General features: G+C 57.2%; 1 protein-coding gene across 2 annotated transcripts in view; it reads left to right on the forward strand.

The window, feature by feature from the left end:
• The first annotated feature begins 1,026 nt into the window (after window positions 1–1,026).
• The window catches only part of ELFN1 (extracellular leucine rich repeat and fibronectin type III domain containing 1), an 82,005-nt gene continuing 63,258 nt past the window's right edge, over window positions 1,027–19,773 (forward strand). The window contains exon 1 of one of the 2 annotated variants that reach the window (XM_074406813.1): window positions 1,027–1,279. The gene's annotated coding sequence lies outside the window, so the exon portion shown is untranslated. Of the gene's footprint in view, window positions 1,280–5,259; window positions 5,392–19,773 lie in introns of those variants that run through there. The other variant, XM_039468839.2, reaches the window with a different exon arrangement.

Raw genomic sequence — 19,773 nt, forward strand, 5'->3', positions numbered from 1 at the left:
GCGGCGGGGCCCCTCGGCTTAGAGCCCCAGGGAGCGATTTCGGATCCCCCAGGATTCGGGAGGCGCTGGGAGGGGAGAGGGGACTGATGGGAGGGAAATCCGCTAAACCGAACCTTCCGGGAATCGGAAGGCAGCGGGCTGCTCCCACGCCTCCCCCTCCTCCTGGCCTAAAGGCAGGGGGCGACGAGGGACGCGGAGGGGAGGCAGAGAGGGGTCGGCGACCTTGGGGTAGGGCGAGTCCCTGGAGACGCAGGGCCTCCGAGGACTGGACCCAATCTCGCTCCAGCTCCCCACCCCCAAGTGCTCCGCTCTCCCCCCCCTCCCCGCCCCGCAAACCCGCGTCCTGTGGGCTGTGCTTTGGCGCCCGCGGACGCGCGCGCCCACAAAGGGTCTGACTTGGGGTCAACTTCCACGCGGTTGCTGGGCGCGTGTTCGCAAAGCCATGTCCGCCGCATCCAGGTGCCCACCTCCCATCGCCACCAGGGTCCTGACCCCCAGACACTCGGAGGCTTCCCTTCCAACCCGAAGCCTGGGAGACGCTGGGTGGCCTGGGGCTGAGGCAGGGGGCGTTAGGGGCCGGCCGGGGGCGGGGGGGAAGGGCGAGGCAGCCTCTCGGCTTCCCATGCCGCCCCCGCGGCTCTCCTACGTCCCCTCCGGAGCCGCCCCCCGGCCGTCCCCATGCCCACCGACGTGCGGGCAGCGACCCCGCCCCCCGGCCGCCCCCGCTCCCCCGGCCGCCCCCGCCGCGGCCCCTTCCCCCTCCCGCAGCCCTCCCCGCGCACTCTCCCACATGAAACCTTCCATCACGCTCAGAAAGAATGTGCTGCTACAACCTCGGCGCTGCCGCGACGGCCGCCGCCACCACAGCGCCCGCGCCGGAGCCGGTGCCGGAGCCGCCCGGCCCCTCGGCGTCGCTGGCGCCGCCGCTCCCCCGCCTGCCCGGCCGGCCCCGGTCTCCGAGCAGCGCGCGATCCCCGCCGCCGCCCCGCGCTCGCCCAGCGCTTGACGCAGTGAGCGCCGCAGCCTGGCTCCCTCCGGCTCCGCTCGACTCAGGGTCGCAGGCCGAGTCCAGCCGGGCGGGCTCCGGGAGGGGCCGGCAGGGCGGGAGGGGGAGGAGGACTGTCTGGAGCCTGCGAGCCCCGAGGAGGAAGAGGAGGAGGAAGGAGGGGAAGCTGCCGCTGCCGCCGCCGCCGCCGCCGCCGCGCTCGGGGGACCGGGGTGCGCGCGCTCTGCTCGCCCGTGACCGTGCCTCCAGTCCGGGGCCCGCACCCCGGCCCAGGTAAGAAGGGGCCTGCGGGGGAGGGGGCTGTCAGGGGCCGGGGGACCCCTCTGCCGCAGCTGCGGGACCGGAGGGTCCCCGCCGCTGGGGAGGCAGGGAAGAAGATTCTCTCTTGGGGGGCAGCGGAGGCAGCGTGGGGTCCCTAGCGGCTCTCACAGACCGGGCCACTCCAACCCCGGTGCCCTGACCTCGGCGTCCGAGCCCCGGCCGATTCCCACCGCCCATGGGGCTCTGGATGCGGCGCTCGGGGCCCGCGTCTCCGGGGCGTCCCCATCCACCCACCCGGGTTCGGAGGCGGGAGCACCCGAAGTTAGCGGCCGCCGAGCCCGGGCGGGTCAAACTTCCCTCTCCGACGCCGAGGCTAGAAGGGCCGGGACTCCGGACCCCTAGGGCTAGGAGGCGCCGCGGGGACCCCGAAACTTTCCAGAGCGCGCCGTGAGCTAAGCTAACAGCCGACTGGGCAGAAAGCGGGGGAGGGAGTTGGGCGCGCCTCTGAGTGCGCTGGGGTAGCCGCGGCGCCCCAAGTTGGCCCACAGACTAACCCCTCTTCATCTGAAACCTGGTCTCTGAGTCCGAGGTACGGAGGGAGCGTGCTGTGGGTGCCTCGCCTTCGCGTAGCCCGCGTGGGGGGCGCAGCGCCCCGCCCCGCGCAGCTGGAGCCTCCGGATCGGGTGTTACGGGACCCCCGCCCCCATCCTAGCCGGTGGCCGGGCTCTGCCCCCCACTGCGTAGCTCCCGGGAAGGACCTGCTCGCGGCTATTAATAGGCGTTGGTGACCCGGGCGTCTCCTGGTCCGGGAAGCCGGCGCGGCTGGGCTGGGCTGCCGAGCGGGGCGGGACCCCGGACCCAGAGCGGACCCCCAGCTCTCCAGGTCCCGCTTCCGCCGCTCTTCGTTCCCCGCCTCCTGCTTTCCTCCCGTTATCCCCTCTTAGCTCTCAGGGTGTCGACCCCACCACCCTCGAACTTTTTCTCTTCCTAAACTGCACGGCATGGACGGTCAGGGCCCTGGGCCGGACGCGTGCCATCCTAGCACCATTCCTGACCTAGTCCTCCGCCGTGGGCTGAGCGCGAGTCCCGCGGGCTAGGCTGCCCAGGGAGCAGCGGGGATTTCCTGCCATCGGCGCCCTTCTTCCCAGCCCACGGCGAGCGCAACACCTTTCCTCGCACCTGCGGCCCATCTGGGGGCGGGGGGAGGTCGCCGGGAGCAGCCTCGGAGGCTGTGGAGGGCGCGGAGGTGGGGGAGCCGCGAAGCTCCTGAAGCGTTTGGGGGTGCAGCTCGGGCTGCGTGTGCAGGGAAGAGGAAGTGTCCCGGCGTCCCCCCTTCAGCGTCGCCTTCGCGCTCCCCGAGGGCCCAGGAGGGTTCGGTCTCCCCCACCCCACCCCAGTACTCGGGTCAGAGCCTGAGTGTTTTTGAGGATCTGGGGGACGGGGAATACGAGGTGCTTCTTCCTGCCTCGGGGTCTGCAGAGCCCAGCCCGCTGGCAGCTTGGGGATCTTTGTCCCCGGGGCCGGCGTCGGCCCCGCCCCCCTCCCGGTTAACTCCAGGACTCCGCCGCCCTCCAGCGCCAGCGCGCCGGCAACCTCCCAGCTTCGCCGTCGCGTCCTTTCCCCGGCTCTGGTTTTGGGGGAAGGGCAGGGGGCGTGGAGCGCGGCGTTGGGACCCTGACAGATGTCCTGGGGGCGGCGCCGGCGTCCCCGTAACAGAATTAATGACTTACACGCAGGCCGCCAATCGGCGTGGCCACGGGGGAGGGGCGGCCGGGCCGGGACTCCGGGGACTCGGTCGCAGCCAGACGGCGCAGCCTCCGCTCGGGGTGAGGGGCGCAGCCGCGAGTACTCGATCCCCGCAGTGCAGGCTCGACTCCAGTTCTCTGCCCTCCCCTCCCCAGCTCCAGGTTTCGCGCTCTGCTGGGGTTCCGGCTCCTCAGGTTGTGCGATCTCCCCTCCAGTTGACCTCCGCGGATCTCAGACCCCGAGTGGCCACAGAACTTACTTCTGGGGTCAGGCAGTACCGCTCAAGGGCGCTCTGAAGAGGCCTCCGGCCTCAGTTTGCACCCCGAGGAAATGGGCTAATAATTCATAATGCCTGCTCCTGGGAAGTAGCTGGAGGTCCTGGCGCGGCTCCTCCGGGCAGGCGCCCAGCACAGCGCAGGGCACACGGGGGACACCTGCGCACGCCAAGGAGGCTGCTCACAGAGCTTCGATGCACTTCGTCAGCGCAGGCCTGGGGGAACCTGCCGGAAACAGGGAGCCTGTACCTCTCTTGAGGTTTATGGAATGGGTGGGCTGGGGCTTCCGTCCCTCGTCCCTCGTGGTCTGCACAGGGCTGGCCAGGCCACAAGCTGGAGGGTAGCTCACCCAGGGCTTCCAAGCCTGACCAGGGAAGCTCTGGGGGCTGACCAGCTTCTCCCTAATGGAGCTGCAGCTGGGGAGACCTCAGAGACGCACAGGGAGGAGAGGGTGCCCCTCTCACTGCCCCCCTCTTCCACCAGCCCAGGCCTGGCACATCCCAGGCTTGCAGTATCTATCTGGGTAAACAAGGACCGGCTCTTGGCCTGCGGCCTGGCTCTGACAGTGGTCCAGGTCCGGGCAGGAGAAAGGCCACAGCTTAGGTGTTCCAAACCACCTTCCCTTCCTCCTGGCCCCTGGGGCTGTCATGGGTGTCCAGGCCCCCTGCCCCCCAGTACTTGTATGGAGTCGTGGGGGCGCACTGGCTTTTGTCCTAGCACTCCCCTTCAAGGCTCTGCACCCCATCATGGGAGCCCCACCCAGCCAGCCAAAAGAGGCCACAAGCACCACATTCCTAAATTCGGGCCAGTGCTGGAGGCCTGGGGGTCAAGGTAGCTCCGAGCCCACTCCCGCGATTCTAGCTCCTGGAGAACCCTAGGAGCCAGGTGTGTTAGGCCCTGCAGCCGGGCGAGGCCGGTCTGTATAGGACTGAACGGCGCCGTGGGCGTTCATTCACATTCCCTCTCGCGTCCCCACACACTATAGGATTTATCTTGATTTGCTGCCTTTGAATTGAGTCAACTCTTTTGTATGCTCGTTGAATTGCCCAGCTGCTGGCGGCGAGCGGAGAGCGTGCCGGGGGTACTGAGGCCGGGAACCAGAGGCGGGAGGAGGACAGGAAGCGGGGAGGGGGCCCAGCGGGGGCGCGCGGGCTGCGCGGGGACTGGAGAGGGCCCGGAGGCGCCGGCAGCACTACACAGCCGGGCCTGCCCGACCCAAGCGTGGAGTCCTGAGAGCTCCCGCCGGGGGTCCAGGGTGCTCCTAGGGCTCTGCCTCCTACGCGCTGTGTGGGGCGAGACTCTGGGCTTCTCTTGACTCAGTTTCCTCTCCTGTAACTTGCGGACGGGGGCTTCCGCACATGCAGGTTGTCAGGGTGAGACTGAGCCGAAGAGTGCTCGAGGGTCCCCGAAGTCCTCCCAGAGGTTGGGGTGAGTGAAGGAAGGGAGGCTAGGGCTGGGCAGAGGGGGCCAGGCCTGCGCCCCGCGTTCTCCGCCCCCTGGGTCCTGCCCTCTCGGATAAGGGGCGGACCGACGGGAGGACCTGAGAACGCCTTGGCTTTGCTTGTGGTGGTGGGAGTCGCGGGTGGCTGGTTCAGCCAACAGCTGTCGCCCCCACTCCCCCTCCCAACCGTTTAGGTGTGGGCGGGGAGGGCCGGGGACACGACCGCGAGGACGACCCCCTGCGCTTTCTAGGACCTCTCCTCCTCTCCCAGTCTCAGCTAGTCGCCGGGAGAGGGAAGCAGCAGGGCGGCGCGGGGAGCCGGGGAGAGCAGGGGGCTTGGGCGGCCGGGAGAGAAGGGGAGGGCCAGAGGCACCGAGTCGGACTCGTGCGGGAGGAAGAGGGGGTGGAAGGGAGCGCGCAGGCGGGCGAGGGAGAGAGGGAGCGAGGGAGGGAAGGAGGGAAGGAGGGAGGGAGGGAGGGAAGGGGGGCGGGCGGGGGCAGGGCGAGCTTGAATTCCCCCCGGCCGCTCGGCGAGGGGCGGGGCCCCGCGCGCAGATCGATGGGCGAAGCTGGGGAGGAATTTCAATCCCGGGAGCGAAGTTAGAGCTTGAAGGACGGCGGCAGCGGCGGGCGCAGCCCGGGAACGGAGGCCGGGCGGGCAGGTAAGCGTGGAGCTCGCCGAGCCCGAGTCCGAGCGCGGCCGGGCGCTGAACCTGGGGGACCTGGGACCCCGCCGAACCCCCCGCCACTTCGAACCCGAGGCGTCCCCGAGCGCGCGGTGTGCGCCCCGGGCCCCTGCTGCGCCCCGGGCCCGGCGCATGATCTGAGCGCAGCGGGCAAAGTTGGAGGAACTTGGTGGCGGCGGAGAGGATGGCGGCTCTGCCCGGCAGAGCCGGGGGGCCCGGGTCGAAGTCACTGCCGCAGCCAGCACGCTGCTGCGTCCCTCCAAGCGGTCCCTTCCCCAGCGCCTCTCTCGCCTCCGTCCCCCTTCGCCGTCTGCACCCAGCCCTGTACCCCCGACGCGGCTCCCTGCCCTTTCCTTCCCGGAAACCTGGGGGTTGTCCTCGCCTCCTAGCCGAGTCGCTGACCCCTACCCGGGCTCGCATTGCCCCCCTTGCTGGGCCGCCCTCCCCCCGACACTGCGAGCGTCCTCGCTTGGCGCGGGGACCGTCCAGCCAAGCAAGGGGAGGGGTCACATTCCTCCGTCCAGGCCCCTGAGTCTAACCCCTGGCACGAGGGTTGGGGGCTTCGCTCGGAACTGAACTTACTGGGTACTCTCCCCCTTCGCACCACCTTGGACCCATCTCCGTCGTCGTCCCTCTGTGGGGTGGGGGGAGGCTGCCAAGCCTCCGTGCCCCGACCTGCCTCTAAAGACAAGGGCCCCCATTTCCATCCTTTGAAACCCACAGGTCACCTGCTTGATGCTGAGGATGGGGCGAGGGGCACTGCCTGCAGTTACCGCACCCCCCCCCCCATTAAAAACGACAGCCTCTGAGATGAAAATCAGGCTTTTCCAGGTCTCAGCTGAGTGACCTTGGGCCAGGTGATATCTGAGAGCCTCAATTTCCACACCTGTGAAATGGGGATAGGATGATAATGCCTTGTGAAAAAACAAAGCTTAGCAGAAAGGGTCGAGGCCGCGAGAGCCAGGTGCGCACCTACCCAGGGTGCCAGCACTCACCCTTCCTGCACACCCAGAGTGGGGCCTCTTTGGACCCTGGCTTGGGTTGGCTGTCGGCCTCTCACTTTTTCAGTTGGGCTAAGGGTGTGAGGAGAGCCTGGTAACAAAAGCTCTGGAGGGACAGAGAGCCAGGAGCAGATATAAATGGCAAATCTCCCCCACATTGCTTCTCTCAGGGGCTGACCCCTAGAGAGGCCCCCAGCCTCCAGAGGTCTTCAGCCTGCACCCAGCCCTGGGTGAAACCCCATCAAGTCAGGCGTAGGTTGCTTAAAAAGCAAACAGGCTCTTCTCTGCCTGGCTGGCCCTTGGCCTCCTGCCCGCTAGGTCCCTGCCCCTGCCACCTTTTAATTGAATAAGCATTGAGAAGACTGGCTCATAGGCCCCAGCCCAGGTTTGTGCCCCACTCCACCAAAGGCAGGGGGACAAACTCCAGAGGACTGTGGGTGGGAGGGGGTCACCTCCCTCACCTGGATTTGAGGGTGTTTGGCACCCAACCAGGACCCCAGCACTTGAATCCCTCATTTTCCTGAGCATACCATGGTCAGGGAGTTCTGGCTCCCACCCCTGGTGGGCAGAAGACCTGGGGGTCTCCAAGCAGAAAGGTTGGGGGCCATGCCCCTCCCAGGTCCTCCAGCCGGCTGGGCAGCCCCCTCCTCTGTGGCCGCAGCAGCAGGCCTGCTGTGTTCATATAATTCAGGATGATACAGCAGGCCGGGCAGCCAGCTCCCAACTCCCAGAAAAGCCAGTGGGCACCTGAACCAGAGCCACACTCCTGAGGCCAGGCGAGCTCCGGGTGGGGGTGCAGGGATGTGGTGGCACCAGCACTCAGGATCAGAGGAGGGGAGGGAGGGAGACGTTCCTTCCCCACCGTGCCGGCACTGCCACTGGAAAGCACTGATTTTTCAAAGTGTCTTTGGAGGCAGTCTCCCCATACCTGGGCCAGGGAGAGACTGCTGCTTCTCTGCCCCCACCAAGAAACAAGTGTCTGAGGCCCCAACAAGAGCCCAGGACCAAAGCCTGGAGTAGCTGCCCCTCTTAGACCTCGGCATTTGAATATTTTCACCCTAAATGTATCCTTGCAGGCTTCACCTGCTTTCCAGGAGAGAAAAATTAATGGGACCAAAATATGACCACAGTGCCTTGGATCAGTGGGGTAAAATTGGAGTGGCTGCATGGGTCCCATGTGGGTGACTGCCTCTGTCTGTTTCCAACACACACACATGCATCAGCTCCAGATTTTGATAGAATTTTCTAAGCACTCAGGAAAGCCTCCTTCTAAGGATCCCTGGGTCATAACCCCCACCCGGGGATCCCTACCCCTCAACGAGCCCAGTCCCCATTTTGGCAGGGGACTGTCTCCGTGCCAGACTCAGCCGCCATAGCCTCAGGGAAAATTTATGAGCAGAGGTTCATGGACTTGGGATGTTCATATATCTCCACAAGAAGGAAACAGACAGGCTCTGGAGATGCCCGGGTGGGTGGTGCGTAAATACACAAGGGGCTGGGGGGGCAGGATTAAAAATGCAAGTGAGTGACAGGCAAGAGATAGATCTCCAGGGCCGGGTGACGAGGCCATAAATTTCCAGGCGTGAACCTGGAGCGGATGGTGGCATTGCCTCGGACCTTGGATACATTTGTCATCTCTCACCCCCGCCCCCTTCCTTTCTGTTTTGTCGTGGATTGGGTTTCTTCCAGCACAGGCTCGGGTGTCTAGTGGCCTTGGGTGGGTCTTTGTGGGGGTGGCTGGTGGCGGAGCCAGTGCAGTGGATGTTGGTGTCATATATTCCAGCACCCGCTGTGCAGATGGGGAGACTGAGGCCCAGGGTGGGGTGGGGCATTGTCTGAGGTTGCCCAGGAAGGGGGTGGAGAGGGTGGTATAGGGCTTCTGTGCCTGGCATCTGTGTCCTGTTGTGTTGGTTCAGTCAGGGGATTCCAGCAGGGTGGGAGAGGCCTTGGTTGTTGGGGGTCCCTGACTCCCCTCACCCCGGTGCACCCTGAGCCAGTTGGTGGCACCAACGGGGAACAGGAATTGGAGTGGCGGCAGCTACAGCCACTCAAATCCAGCACCCCTAACCCCCATGTCCCCTTCCCGAGGGCAGCGAGTTGAAAACGGGCTCTGTCCTGCCTCTCCCAGCCTCCTGGGGAGGGGCAGCAGGAGGTGGAGAGACCACCCGGGGAAACCTGGCCATTGGAGCTGGTGGCAAACGAGGCCGACTGTTTGTGGTGCCTGGACCCTGGGACAAAGCCCTGATGAGCCCGGCTGCCTTGGAGCTGGCATTCCCAGATGGAAAGACAATGGCCTCACAAGTAAATGCACCTCTTTTCCCGTGGAGATCAGCCAGTCCAGCCCCATTTTCCAGAAGGGTCCAGCATCACCCGAGATCACACAGTGAGGGAGCTCAAGCTGTGGCTGGGCTCACGCCTGTGGGGCTGTCCTGGGGCAGCTGGGGTTTTGACCTTGGAGGAAAGCTGGAACCCAGGCTGAGGCAGTGGGATGTCCAGCAGGGCTTGAGGGACCTTCAGAGGAGAGGAAGAGAGGATCACTCCTCTGCTCCCTGCTCTGGGCCATGGCGGGGTTCACAGGAGCCAGTGGGGAAACTGAGTCCTGGAGGTTGGTCCTTGCAGCCCTTCCCCACCCACTTGGCTGGGACTCCCAAGCCGTTCTATGGCAGGAGACCCTGGAGTCTCCGGATCTCAGGTCTTCAGCCCTGGTCTCCTCCCTTCTACTCAGCAGTAGATTCCTTGGGTCTCGAAGCTTCCGGGCTCCCTTCCCCTGCGAGCCGGACACAAGCTCCTCTTCCGGGCTGGTCTGCTCACAGAGGAGGGGTCTGGCTGGCTCCTGGAGGGTGGGCAGTGTTTAGATAACCCTAGAGGAAGAGGTGGGCGTCCAGGCAGGAAAGGTGGTGGGAGGGGAGGGGTGAGCCCCCTGGAGCAGTGAGCGGGGTGGGGAGAGGGGTCTTGACAGGGACGATGACTACCTGCCCATGAGGTCCATCCTGATGTCTCCTCCGCCGTTCCGGGACGGACTCCGGCAGCCACAGTGGGAGAGACTGGTGGAAGGGACAGGGCTGGGCCTCCCTGTCTGTTGTGTCCAGTGCCCCCACATAAAGGCTTCTGGGCTTCCGAGGGAGGAGTGGGGACAGAGGAGGCACAGCCGGGCAGGAAATGTCCCTCAGCCCAGCCCGGCCCAGCCGTCACCAGGTCCACTGTTTGCTACGGCCTCTGATTCAATCCCCGAATTTTAAAGATAGGGACGCTGAGGCCCAGGCAGTGCAGTGGCCCCAAGCTGGCATCAGAGCAGGCAGCAGTATCTGGGCTCAGCCCCTTCCCCCGCTGTGCTCCCCACACCTCATGTCCGGCCTCAGCTTGGAGAGGGCCCCCAGCCTTACAGACGGGGACCCTGCAGCCCACGGAGTGGAGGTGAACTGGCTTGTCTGGGAGGCCACATTCCACCCCTGAACGCCCCCAGGCTCCCTGTGGCCCACTACCCCTCTAGGACCCCACCCCACAGAAGCATACCTCTCTGCCGTCTGACCCCTCCAATGGTGGCTTCTGTAGAAGGCTCGTCACAGAGCATTTACCACCCAGAGCTCCTTAGGAGTGCTGGACACATGACCAGGTGTTTGTCCCCGTGAGGGGTGCACACCCCAGCATTGCTGCCCCCACATTTGGAGGCCATTGGGTCCAGGCGGAATCCTACCTGGGATGGAAACCCCGGGAGTTGATTGACAGCCTGGAAGCTCCCCTGTGTTTACCGACAGATCCGAGTCTTATTTTCAGCAGGATCAAACTCGGGCACCTCTTAGTCATTAACTCCCTCTAGTTTAATAAACACAGATACAAACACAGGCAGCCATGTGCCTGCCCCACATGGATGAGAATCCTGGCTGGCTTCTGGGGGAAACAGGGGGCCATTGGGGGGCTCCCTGAACCCTCGGCCAGGGCACGGGAGGCATTGCAGGGAGAGGGCTTTGCAGAGCACACAGTGAGGCAGCGCTGGCCTGGAAATGCCTGTGGCACAGATGCCCCGCCAGGGCTGTGTGAAGGGGCAGCCAGCCTTTGGCTCCCTCACCACCACTCCGACCTCCACAGCCTCCCTGGAATCCCAGGGGGCTGAGGACCCTCAGGATGTATCTCCTGGGCCTGGACTCTGGGCTGTGCTAGGGCTTCTGCTTGGGCGGCCCCTGGTTAGAGTGCTGACCAAGAAAGGCTGGCTGGGAGGGGCACTGGGACGCTTCCCGGACACGTCTGGAAAGGTGGCAGCTGTTTCCTAGACCAGATCCCAAGGGAGATGGCAATAGCCAAGTGCCTGCGTCTGCCTGGAGGGTGCTGGTAGTGGCTCCAGGGCCCCGGGCAACAGTGTTTCCTAGAAATCTCCAACCCCCTGGTTTGCTGTGGTTCCTGGAGAGGGCCCCCCAGTCTCAGTCTCCCTGCTGGAAGGGAGCCCTGAGGCCTCTGCCCTCCTCACTGAGGGACCACCCCTGCGTCTGTCTGCCCTGGGGAAGCCATGGAAGGGCCCAGCTGCAGATCATGGGGTGGCCTGAGGTGGGTCTCTTCCCCTGCCGGAGCCTTGGCCTCCCCTCTGTCAGGTGGGGAGGATGGTGGATGGATGGCCGTGGGGAGTGTAAATGGCTGACACCAGTTCTGAACAGTCAAAGCCCCCGTGGTCACTGGCAGAATCCCTGCCCTTCTGATGTGCCCGGCGAGACCCTCAGACCTCCAGCCCCGGATCCTGGATGGGGCACAGATTTGGTCCCTGCCTCCCTCTGTGCCCTGCTGTGTCATGAGGCAGGGAAGGAGGATGCCAGGGAAGGGATAGCAGGTGCAAAGGCCCTGCAGCCGAGACACGCTTCGTGTGGGTGAAGGGTCAGGTCAGTGCGGCCGGCTGTGGGGGCTGAGAGGTGAGCGGGAGACGCTCCAGGGTCCAGGATTATCTCGTGTCGGAGCTCTTGGGAAGAGTTGGATGGTGCTTGGATTGCCTTGGGAGTCTCTGGGGAGTTTGCAGCAGCTGAGAGACAAGGCTGGCTTTAAAGGATCCCTCTGGTGCCAACAGAGAAAGGGATTTTAGGGGCACACCAGGGAATGAGCCACCCAGGGGACTGCCGACGTCTGAGAGCCAGGAGGGTAGCCCGTACGGGGTGATGACGCTGGTGACTGAGAGACGGAGAGGCTGTAACTTCTGTTTTGACAGTGCTTAGAAATGGGAGCTACGTTCCTGTGGAGAAAAACATTCTGTAAGGCAAAACCCATTTTCCTATTTATATTCATTAGGAAATGAGGGAGGCGGTCCCGTGGCGAGGAAGGCTGTGCGAAGCAAGTCCTGCTTCCCTCTGAGCCATTAGCATCTCTGAGTTGCGTTCTGGGGGAGATGAACCCCCCAAAATGGATTGGTATGAAACAGCAGGGTCAGCTTGGCATGGAACCCCTCGGGGTGCCCATAAAAGTGGGGCCCATTCCTCAGGTATCTGGCATCCCGGCTTCCGCCAGGGAGACAGGATTCTCAGATCTTCATTTGTGTGTGGCTCTGAGTACAGATGGGTGTCTGAGTAAATCCAGGAGCAGGCACACATGTGTACACGTATGGATTAGCGCCTGAGTGGATAGAGGAGTGTGCACGTGTGTGCATGTGGATTCATGTCTGCCTGAGTTCACGTGTGTGTAGATTAGCACCTGCATGAATATAGGAGTGTGCACACGTGTGTGCATGTGGATTCACGTCTGCCTGGCTAGATGAGTGTGCACACGTGCATGAGTTCACGTGTGTGTAGACTAGCGCCTGTGTGAATAGGAGTGTGCAGGTGTGTGCATGTGGATTCATGTCTGCCTGAGTTCACATGTGTGTTGATTAGTGTCTGGGTGAATAGAGGGGTGAGGTGTGCATACCCTCCTGGCCCCCCTACCTTTTTCACCTCTCAGATACCACAATGGGCAGCCGATGTGGGTTCGTGAATGATGGTGGCTCTGATGTGAAATTCCTTCATTCTGAGGGTTTAGGTTCTGTGAAATGAATTTATTGTCTGCTTTTTCTTTTCTTTTCTTTTCTTTTTTTTTCCAAATTCAGTCAAGTGGATGGAGGTTCTGAGATGCAGGGAGCGTGTGGAGCTCCCGCAGGCTCCTGGTGGGTCTAGGAGTGGCTGGCTCCCTGTCCTTAGGGTAGGTGGGGAGGGCCATCGGGAAGAGACTCAGGCCTCTGAGGCGTGTGCTGTCTGACAGACATCCGGGCTTATTTTTGTTGCTTCATTATATTGTCCCCACAGAGCAAGAGCATGCTACATCTGAGGGCTGTGAGTCCCTGGAGACAGCTTTTCAGGGAAACAGCTCACCAGAAATCCAGTCTTTCTGCGACTGAATCCACACCAGGCAGGGACGAAAGGGGATGCGGCTGAATGAGCAGGCAGCTCCCAGCCCTGGGCACTCGTGCCCTCACCATGCACGATGTGCTCCCACACACACTGGGGAGGCAGGCACAGTTCACGCAGACACACACCATGCGGTCCTGGAGTGCAGCCCGTGCCAAGATGGGACCTCAGCTCCCGTCCCACCACGACCACCCAGGGCACCTGAGCCTCATACCCCACACCCACCTGGGCTCAGAGCAGCTCATTTGTCCCACCCCGTGCCATGCATGCCAGTTGTGGGTAAGGCCCACACCACCGGGCATCTTCACGCAGCCCAGAGGGAGGTGCTGTGTGCCCATTTCACAGACCAGAAGGCTGAGGCATGGCGTGGGGAAGTCATATAGTCCAGGCTCAAGGCTCATGTGTGCCAGAAGCCAGCATGGCCTGTCTCAGACTCCCCTGGGCCCCCACCCCATATTTTGCAGACAGGTCTGTAAATAGCCTCAGGACCTCCTGTGGCAGCCAGAGTGCCCCCAAGCCTCCTCCAGCATCCTCTTCCTGCACCTGCCACCAGCCTCAGCCCCAGTGCCCTTGCCTGGCTCCAGCAGTTGTGGGTGTGGCCCCTGAGCCCCAGCTCTCACTGTGCCCTCTGCCTGCCCATATGGGTACCAGGGCATTCCCCATTTCTTTGCGATGGTCTTGGTGACTACCCGGCTTAGCAAGCGAGGGAGTATTTGACACAGTGAACAGTGGCACAGTGAAATCGGGAGTGTGGGGGTGAGCAGACGTGGGGGGAAGCAGGTGGCAAGCATCGCATGGGCACACTGTGAGTCGGGATTCGGAGCTCGGGTGATGCCAGAGTGGGCGATGCCAGGGGCTGGCCTGTGCTCCCAGGAGTGCTTACCCTGAGGAACTGGCTTCGGTGTGGGCAGAGGAGGAGAAGAGAGCCTCAGGACCCTGACCCCCATCTCCCATCACCTCCACTGGGCTGCATGACCCTGAGTTACACAGTAATGATTATGTCCATCTTGCAGGGTTGTTGGCAGCTGTTCAGCTAGAGCCCACCCCCCCAACGTGCACACACTTGCGAGTGCACACACACACAAACACGGCCCCTCCCCATGACCCCCGTTTGACAGAGGAGCAGCCAGGGCTCAGTACCCTGCCAGAGTCCAGCTGGTGATCAGGGGCCGGGTGGGGGAGCCCCAGCCCAGGCCTGGGTCCATTGTGCCTGGCACCATCACAGCTGCACGTTCCTCTCTCTGCAGGAGGCCCTGGCCCCTCCCCCAGCCTAGAGGTGCCTGGCCTGACCAGCTGGGCCATGGGCAGGATGCTCTGGGCCTGGGTCCTGGAGGACAGTCCCTGAGACTGCTCTGGGCTCCCCTGCAGCTGGCTGGTTGAGGGAACCCACAGGAACGTTCTCTGGAGGTTGAGGCAGGAGAGGAAACTGAGGCCCAGGCTGCTGCCTCAGCCTCATCTCCACCGAGCTCTGCTGTGGAGGATGTGGGGAGGGGAGCAGGGGGTTCCCGCAAGCCTCACTTTTGCATCTGTGCACTAGAGCTGCTAACTCCCGTCTGCTGGGGTGAGTCCTACCAAGCAGGGCAGCATTTACAGGGCATTGGCAAAGCCTGAATCCCATGGTTCTACCTGTCATTGTGCTCAGAATGAAGGCCCTTCCCCTGCCTGCCCTGCTCCCCAGCCACACTCCAACAGTGACTCCCTGCTGTGACTCTACCCCTGTCCTTGGTGTCATCCACTGTCGTGGATGTGGTGTCCCCTCTGCTCCTCTGAAAGCCCTGTTATGCAGGGTCACCTCTGCCTTGTCATGTCCACCACAAGGCTCTGGCACCCAGATCTCCATCCTAGAGGGAGGGAGACGGCAGGGACAGAGATGGAAGGGGGAACAGAAGAGGGCGCAGATGCTCCTGAGCGCACCTTTGTGCACGCACACAGTTCATTGCACATGACTGTGAAGTCAGGACATGTGAGTTACTCATAAGACAAAAATGTACATTTATTCATTCACTCATTCATTCCTTCACTCATCCATTCATTCCTTCACTCATCCATTCATTCATTCACTCACTCATTCATTCATTCACTCATTCACCTACCCAGTACCCAGTGGACATTCTCCAATGCTGGGCTCCGAGCTCTGGTTTTGAAAGCCAAGCAGACTTTATCTGGGGAGTAGCCTGGGCTTGCTTTGGGCATTCTGGCTTGTTCCGACCGGTTGTATCGGCCCAGGGCAGTGCTGGAACATCCCTCGCTTGGAGGTGTGTCCAAGGCAGATCATGTAAGGGAAAATTCTGCGTTCAATCTTTGGGAAGCTACCCCAAGATCATGAGGCGATCCTCCTGTTTTGAGTGAAAACCAAGGGGGCAGGATGGTCAAGACGCGGATGGCCTTGAGGGTCTGCTAAAGTCATTCTGGTTCTCACCACCCTCAGAACAAGACGCTTGTCACCCAGGAAACTATGTTGAAAGGGGCAGCGACTGTGTTGTGCTTGTTTACCTTGCATGAGCTTGCATCTCCTTCCTTCCTAAGCAGCTTTACAGATGTACCATGTGCACCATGACACCGTCAGCACGCCTTCCACTGTCCATCTGCATGCCCATTGCAAGGGCATCAGGCAGTGGTGTTTGTGCATTCACAGAGTTGCATAACCATGGCTGCAAACCAGCTGTAGGACATTTTTGTGCCCAACTGTAGTGAGCATCCCCCACCCCACCCCCAGGCATTGATCTGTACCCTGTCTCTGTAGATTTACAATGATTTATTTATTTGAGACTGAGTCTCACTGTCACCCAGGCTGGAGTGTGGTGGTGTGATCTTGGCTCACTGTAACTTCCACCTCTTGGATTCAGGTGATTGTCTTTCCTCAGCCTCCTGAGTAGCTGGGATTACAGGTGCCCACCATTATGCCCGGGTAGTTTTTGTATTTTTAGTAGAGACAAGGTTTCACCATGTTGGCCAGGCTGGTCTGGAACTCCTGACTCAGGTGATCCACCTGCCTGGGCCTCCCAAAGTGCTGGGATTAGAGGTGTAAGCCACAGTTCCCAGCCTGTGGATTCACATTTAATGGACATTTTACATCAATGGAATCCTGCAGCATGCAGTCTTTTGCATCTGGATTCTACATAGTGTAATGTTTTTGAGATTCAGTCATCTTGTAGAGTGTGTCAGTCGTGTTTGGGTTTTATTGCTGAATAGTATTCCATTGTATCACTAGAGCAAGTTTTATTTATCCATACACCAATCAGTGGACACTGTGATGTATGGGTAATAAATTAATGTATTATCCAAAATGTAAGCAGATCATGTGTGTCCAGCATGGGACCATTATGAATCACGCCTCTGTGAACATTTGTGCACAAGCTATTGTGTGGACACGTCTTTATTTCTCTTGGGCAGCTTCCTGGAAGTAGAATTACTGGGTCATCTGGTAAGTTCATATTAAAAAAAAAATTTTTTTTTGAGACGGAGTGTTGTCCAGGCTGGAGTGCATTGTCTTGATCTTGGCTCACTTCAACCTCTGCTTCCTGGGATCAAGTGATTCTTCTGCCTCAGCCTCCAGAGTAGCTGGGATTACAGGCGCAGACCACCATGCCCAGCAAATTTTTGTATTTTTAGTAGAGACTGGGTCTTGCCATGTTGGCCAGGCTGGTCTTGAACTCCTGACCTCAAGTGATCCACCCACCTTGGCCTTCCAAAGTGCTGGGATTACAGGTGTGAGCCACTATGTACAGTCATATTTAAATTTTTTAACGAACTGCCGAACAGTTTTCCAAAGTGGCTGGACCATGTTACATTCCCACCAGCAACACATGAGGGTTTAAGCCCCCGCCTGTCTCCGACCACCTGCTATTGCCAGTCTTTTTGTTACAGATCTTCAAGTGGATGTGTAGTGGTGTCCCATGTGGTTTAAATTTGCATTTTCCCAATGATGGACGAAGTTGAACATCTTTTCATGTGTCCATTAGGCATTCATATTTCTTCTTTGATAAAATGTCTATTCAAATCTTTTGCCCAGGTTTACTGGATTTGTCTTATTGAGTTTCAAAATTATTCAGAACTATTGTGAGTTCTGTATATATTCTGGATACAGATTCTTTATCAGAAATATAATTTCTGATTGCTTATCCCAGCTGGAGCTTGTCTTTCATTTTCTTCACGGTATCTTTTTCAAGCACTAAGGTTTTTTAACTTATAAAGTCCAATTTATCATTTTTTTTCTTTTGTGGAGCATGTTTTGGTTGTCATATTTAGGAATTGTTTGCCTAACTGAAGGTCACAACGATTTTCTTCTAGGACTTCTATAGCTTTAGCTCTTGCGCGTAGGCCTGTTTTCCAATTTCAGCTGATGTCTGTCCGTATATGGTGTGTGAGTCAGAGGTGGTTTTTCTGTATACATGTTTTGAAAAAGACTACCATTTCTGCATTATATTTTATTGGGATCATAAATGGAAAACTTTATTTCTGGACTGTGAATTCTATTCCTTTGAAGTATATGCCTATTCTTTTTCTTATTATTTTTTATTTTCGGAGACAGGGTCTTGCTCTGTTGCCCAGGCTGGAGTGCAGTGGTGTGATCATAGCTCACTGTAGCCTCAAACTCCTGGGCTCAAGTGATCCTCTCACCACAGCCTCCCAAGTGTTTGGGAACTACATGCATGTACCATCATGCCTGGATAATTTTTTTTATTTTTTGTAGAGACAAGGTTTTGCTATGTTACTGAGGCTGGTCTTGGACTCCTGGCCTCAAATGATCCTCCCACCTTGGCCTCTTGAGGCACTTTTATTTTTTTTTTTCTTGCTTTATTGCACTAACTGGGACTTTCAGAATAATCTTGAACAAAGAGAGGTGCTTTGTTCATGGCCTTAGAAGAAAAGCATTTGGTCTTTTACCATATAATGTTAGCTGTGTGGTTTCATAGATGATTTTTATCAGGTTGAGAAGTTCTGTGCCATTTTTAGTTTATTGAGAGTTTTTCCATGAATGGGTGTTGGATTTTGTCAAATTCTTTTTCTGCATTTATTAAGGGGATCAAAATTAGTTGATTTTCAGATGTTAAACCAACCTTGCATTCCTGGGAAAAATTCTACCTATATTTATATGTTTTTGGTTTTGGTTTTCTAATAGTTTAAGGATTTTTGAATCTTATGTTTGTGAGGTATAAATGACTGTTATTTTTTGTGTTTTTTTTGGTTTTGATATCAGGGAAAATATTGTTCTCACAGAATAAGTAGAGAAGTTTTTCTCCTTTTTATTTTGAAAGAGTTTGTGAAGTTTTGATATTATTTCTTTAAATATTTGACAAAATTTACCACTAAAGTCATATGGGCCTGGGCCTTCCTTTGTGGGAAGACTTAAAATTAAACAGTTTGTATATTTTTTAACTTATTATGTCTTAGTTTCCATTTGTTTTACTGGTTATAAGTCTGTTCAGATTTTCTATGCTTATTAAATGAGTTTTGATAGTTTGTGTCTTTTTAGGAATTTGTTCAATTCATCTAAATTGTCTAATCTGTTGGTGTAAACTTGTTGATAATATCGCCTTATATTTCCACATACATTTGAAAACATTGTGAGGTCTTCTGAGTGGAGTGTTCTATAAATGTCAGTTAGGTCAGGTTGGCGGTAGTGTTGTTCAAGTCTTCTGTATCCTTGCTGGTTTTCTTTCTAGTAGTTCTATCAGTTATTGAAAGAGTGGAGTGTTGAAATCCCCAACTATTGTTGTTTCTTTGTTTATTTCTCCTTTTAATTCTGCTAATTTTTGCTTCATGTATTTTGGGGCTTTGTTGTTAATGAGAATTTTCATTTAGAACTGTTACATATTCCTGCGGTATTGACATATTTATCGTTATGAAACCTTCCTTTTTATCTTTGGCAATGTTTCTTGTCTTAAAGTCTTAAAGTCTATTTTATCTGACATTAATTTACCTACTCTAGGTTGGGTGTGGTGGATTATGCCTGGAATCCCATAAGGCAGGAAGATTGCTTGAGCACAGGAGTTTGAGAACACCCTGGGAAGCATAGGGAGACCCCATATCTACAAAAAATTTTAAAAATTAGCTGGGCATGGTTGTGCACACCTGTAGTTTTAGCTACTTGAGAGGATGAAGAGGGAGGATCACTTGAGCATGGGAGGCTGAGGCTGCAGTAAGTCATAACTGCACCACTGCACTCCAACCTGGGTGACAGAGTGAGACCCTGTCTCCAAAACATTTTTTTTTACCTACTCCAGCTCTGTTGTGGTTTCTATTTGCATGTACATCTTTTTCTCTCCTTTTATTTTCAACATATTTGTATATTTGAACTAAAATATACCTCTTCTAGACAGTATCTATTTTCCACACTTTGAATATGCCATTCCACCACCTTTTTCCCTCTGTAGTTTCTGATGAGAAATCAGCCATTAATCATATTGCTGTCCAGTCTGTCAATCTCTGCCTTTTATTTGGTGTGTTTAGTCCATTCACACTTAATGTAGTTTTTAAAATTTCCTATGATTGCCATTTTCTTAGTTGTTTTCTGTGTCTTATGTCTTTACCCCTCCTTTTCTCTTGTGCTGTCTTCTTTTGTGTTAGGTAAATACTTTTCATGTGCCATTTTAATTCTTTGTTAACTTTTAAACTAATTTTTAGAGTTATTTTCTTATTGGTTGCCCTAGGGGCTACAGTATGCATACCAACTTACTACCATCTATTTTGCATTAATACTATTATGGTAAAATACAGAAATTTTACTCCAACATAGCTCAATTTGCTTCCCTCTTTTGTACTATTATTGTCATATATTTCATCAATATATGTTGACATATGTTGGGTTATATAACAATATAGTGTTAAAATTATTCCTTTATACAATCTTATAATTTTAAAGAAGTTAAGGGAAGGAAAGAGAAAATAATACATTTATAGAGCTTTTTATATTCATCTACATATTTACCATTTCTGGTACTCTTCGTTTCTTTCTGTGAATTTGAATTACCATCTGACATTTTCTTTCAGCCCAAAGGACT

This window comes from Saimiri boliviensis, chromosome 1 (genome assembly GCF_048565385.1).
Source record: "Saimiri boliviensis isolate mSaiBol1 chromosome 1, mSaiBol1.pri, whole genome shotgun sequence".
NCBI classification, from domain to species: Eukaryota; Metazoa; Chordata; class Mammalia; order Primates; family Cebidae; genus Saimiri; species Saimiri boliviensis.